Source organism: Panthera tigris, chromosome C2 (genome assembly GCF_018350195.1).
Source record: "Panthera tigris isolate Pti1 chromosome C2, P.tigris_Pti1_mat1.1, whole genome shotgun sequence".
Classification (NCBI taxonomy): domain Eukaryota; kingdom Metazoa; phylum Chordata; class Mammalia; order Carnivora; family Felidae; genus Panthera; species Panthera tigris.
Window position 1 is genome coordinate 149,919,802 of NC_056668.1, and position 4,448 is coordinate 149,924,249.

At 43.7% G+C, this 4,448-nt stretch overlaps 1 pseudogene; it reads left to right on the forward strand.

Moving 5' to 3' along the window:
- Positions 1-671: 671 nt before the first annotated feature.
- Positions 672-3,412, forward strand: LOC102972565 (annotated as a pseudogene).
- The last annotated feature ends 1,036 nt before the right edge of the window (positions 3,413-4,448 follow it).

Sequence of the window (4,448 nt, forward strand, 5' to 3'; positions counted from 1 at the left end):
TTTATGTGAAGGTTCTTATTACCAATTGCAGCTAATTTTAGGTCTGATTCTAAGATTTTCCAGATGTAGTTTTAAGTGCTGAGTCTCCTCCATGGAGTGTCCTTCCATGCCGTCTCCAAAGTTCTTGCTGCTGGTTATTTATTTCCCCCAGAAATGGCTTTTCTTGCCATTGTGGTGGTGGTGGTGGGGGGGGGGGGGTTGGGGGTGGTGGTTAGCTTTTATTATTATTTTTTTGTTTCAAGTTTTTATTTAATTCTGGTTGATGAACATAGAGTGTAACATTGGTTTCAGGAACAGAATTTAGTGATTCATCACTTACAATACCCAGTGCTCATCACAAGTGCCCTCCTTAATGCCCATCACCCCACCCACTCCCTCCATCAAAACTCAGTTTGTTCTGTATAGTTAAGAGTCTCTCGCTTTGGTTTTATACTCTATGCTGTTTGCTCAGCCAGTTGTCTGCCTGCTCCCCATTGTGGAGGTAAGGGTCAATGTTGATGTTACACCTCACCCCTTTGGGCAAAAGAATGACCCCAGGTAGGTCATTCAGTTAAGTGGTGAAGGATGGTCCTCTGGGGAAGAAACAATGCCGTTTTTATATTTCCTGTAGTCCCCTGCTCAGACCTCCCTAGTTTAAACAACTCAGTAGTTTAGCTACATATGAATCAATCATGGGGATGCAGAGGACACAACCTCCCGGGCATTTCCAGAAAGAGCTCTCCTTGGCCAAAAACAGTTCTTCTCCAGGGAAGGGGACAGTGGAGAGCCATGTGAGGGCACACACCCACTAGGGGATGGGTCCATTGGCTCCATTAAGGGGTTCTGGGACAGGAAACACTGACTATACCAGCCTAAAGCACGGCTCCCTTTCCCCAAAGAATGAACGTAAAGAACTCTGAATATTCCTACATGCCACTTGATATAACTCAACTGTATATACAATTGTAGCAGTAGTTATTTCTGTATTCCACTTAAGGAACTGGGTCCGCCTCATGGAAAGAGGGGAGAGTCAGGGACTTGGGGTTGGGCAGAATCATGCTTTATTAAAAAGGCAATAAATTTGGTGTTACTCTAGAAAAGAAAGGAATGAGAGAGAAAACAGTTAATGATTTTCATAGAATGTTGCCAGATACCACAACCCCCTGTCCCAACCACTTGGAAGATTATTTGAAACATTGGGTAAGCACTATCTAAATAACATAGAGTACTACATTTATTTATATATAACGTCTCTATATTACATATACACATAATAGTATATATACGTAGTATTATATAACACAACACACAAATATATATATATTATATATATTATTTACATATATACACACAACACATATAAAACATTAAGCATGTAGTTTGAAAAGAGCCACTGGGAATTTCTGGGTGACAAAAGCATGCACAATGTACTTACCTCACCTCTCCGTAGGGCCCCATTCAGATCCTCAGCTGTCCATGAGCACAGAATTCTATCATGTCACTCAGTTTGGTCCCCCCTGTGACCAGATGGCTTTTGTCACTATCTTTTTCTCTCTCTCTGTCTGTCTTGCTCTTAGCCATGGTTGCTAATTTTTCCAGTTCTCTGGGTCCTAGTATCATGCAGGCTTTTTATGGTTTTTCTTCCACTTCAGGTCCCAGGCCAATAGCCCCTTCCTTCTGTCCCAAGAAGGCTGCAAAGGAAGTGACTCCATTTCGCTTCCCCTTTCCATTTCATTGGTCGGAAGGATGCCTTGGACACTGGAGAATCCAAACATTCTTCTTTACATTTTGGCTACGATAACCTGATTCTGATTTTTCCTGGAGCCACTCCAATCTCACATGATGAATCAGTGTCCTGAAATTATTTATCAAACCATATGTCTTCATGTTGAAGTTATAATGCTGTCATTGTAGTTGGCCTGATTTCAAATACAGTCTCCTTTACCTCTTGGATCCTGAGTCTATTAGAGATGCTGTCCCCATTATGGATGGCTTGAGACATTGAAATACTGTTTGCTGTGCCTGGCAACCAATTAATTAAACAAACCATTAGTCTAGGAGCAAAATGGTCAACATTATTAATTTCCTTATCATTGTCACTCCGTAGCTAGACACAGTAGTGGTCCAGCAACTGAAAAATGAAAAGTACGGATGTGTAGCTCAGCTGCCAAGGCAAAGACAGACTGGGTATTTCAACCTCCTTACCCCAACTTTGGGGCGCTTTTTAAAATGGAAAAAATTAGAATATAACAAATGACACCAACATATCATCCTATTTTTAGCAGGAGAGGAGACAGCCTGTATTACATACACTTCTTGGATTCCCTGTGCTGATCACTTCATCAAGCACAGAGTAGCCTACTAGAAAAATAAAATGATTAATTGTTTCCCACTGCATGAGCATTTACTAGGAAATGGGTGGGAAAAGTAGAGAAAAGTGGAAACAAATTAGTGGAAATTGTTTGCAGAACGACTTCTTTCTAAGCTATCTGATCATACCTGGTAGCAACCCGTGGTGGCAATGCCGGATGGCACAGGTGGTGAGGTTGCTTGACTCTCCAGCACTCCAAGGTAACTAAACATTCAAAACCGTGCCTTTTTCTTTTAGACTACACTAATTTCATTTTCATTCTAATAGTGCACGTGATTTTAATAGGTATGCCATGTTATTAAAAGTTTTTAATTACAGTAATATATTTCGACCGGGCTTAAGTCCGGAGTATTCACTCTGGGTCAAGTAGGAAAGTCCAGAAGAATAATGGAAGTCCATTCAACAGTTTTTCAGTAAGGATTTATTGAGCGCTTACTATGTGGTAGTACTTGTTTACGCACTGGAGTGTATGTATGGAGTGTGTGTATGAAGCGAACACTGCGGGGTTCGCAGCCTCTACCGCTATGCCTTCCTCGGCTCGCTAACACCCGCGCCCCCTCCGGCTCAGGTCGCTGCTGTCCAAGGAGGAGAATCAAGGAAGGGGTCTCTACACCGTGCCGACTGCCCGCAACTCCGCCGGTGGTAAAGCACAGAGGAAGCAACTGGCTACAAAAGCTGCTGGCCAGAGTGTGCCCTCTACTGGAGGGGTGAAGAAACCGCGTGGTCACGGGCCTGATCCTGTGAAATGAGACGTTATCAGACGCCCGCAGGACGTCTGATTCGCAAACTTCCTTCCCAGCGCCCGGCGCGAGAACTTGCTCAGGACTTCAAAACACCTCTGCCCTTCCAGAGTACAGCTCTTGGTGCTTTGCAGGAGGCAAGCGAGGCCTATCTGGTGGGCTGTTTGAAGACACCAGCCTGTGGGCTGTCCATGCCGAACGTGTAATAATTACGCCAGAAGACACCCAGCTAGCGCACTGCACAGAGGAACGCGTGCTTCAGTTAACATGGTGCTATGATGGAAATCGTTTCGTTCCTAGAAATAAAGAAATAAAGAAATAAAGAAATAAATCGATCAATCTCTTCTTCCTGTTATTGATAGTTCCAAACATTAGATATTTTTTCCCCATGGGGCCGAAGGGCACCTAAGTACACGATTGCGAGTGGAAAAATAGGGGACACAAGTCAGGTATTGGCAGTTTTTCCATTTTCATTTGTGGGTGAATTTTTAAAATAAATGCGGGGACAGAAAGCATTAATGCAAGTCAAAATGCTTCTGTGAACAAGTTCAACTGTATAACAATTATAAATAAACCTGTTAAGTTTTTCTGGAAAAAAAAAAAAAGTGAAGTGAACATTGCTTCCGCCTGCATGGAATTTACAGCCTAGTGGGAGAAGTGCCAAGGACGAGATCCCAAATGCGTACAAAGCAGCAAATCATTCTAAGTGCAATGAAGCCGTAGTAGGGGTGCTGAGAGAAAGTGTAGGGGAGAACATTTCCTACTTGGGGTGGTGGGCTCAGGACAGGTTATCTCTGAGGAGGACCTTTAGGTGGACCCCTGAAGCATGAATAGGAGGTAAGCAGGTGGGGAATGAAGGGAAGAACATCTCACATAGAGGGAACAGCGTGTCTGAAGGCAAATTTTAGGAAGGCTTTATGAAATAGTGACTAGAACGAGGAGAAGAAAGGACAGAGTTACAGGGGAAGAGGCTAGAGTTGTAGGGCCTCGTGAGCCAGGATGAGAACTTTGAATTTCACTGTGAACAATGAGCAAATGAATGGAAAGTAGGGCTGCAATTAGTTTCAAGCCCTTATTTTTTTTTTTTAAATGTTGATTTCTTTTTGAGGGAGAGACAAAGCACGAACAGGGGAGGGGCAGAGAGAGAGGGAGACACAGAATCCGAAGCAGGCTCCGGGCTCTGAGCGGTCAGCGCAGAGCCTGACGTGGGGCTGGAACTCATGAACTGTGAGATCATGACCTGAGCCAAAGTGGGACATTCAACTGACTGAGCCACCCAGGCACCCCAGGTTCAAGCCCTTATTATAATTAGAACATATCCACCACGAGCTCTTCTCCAGGTATTAGAGATACCAGGT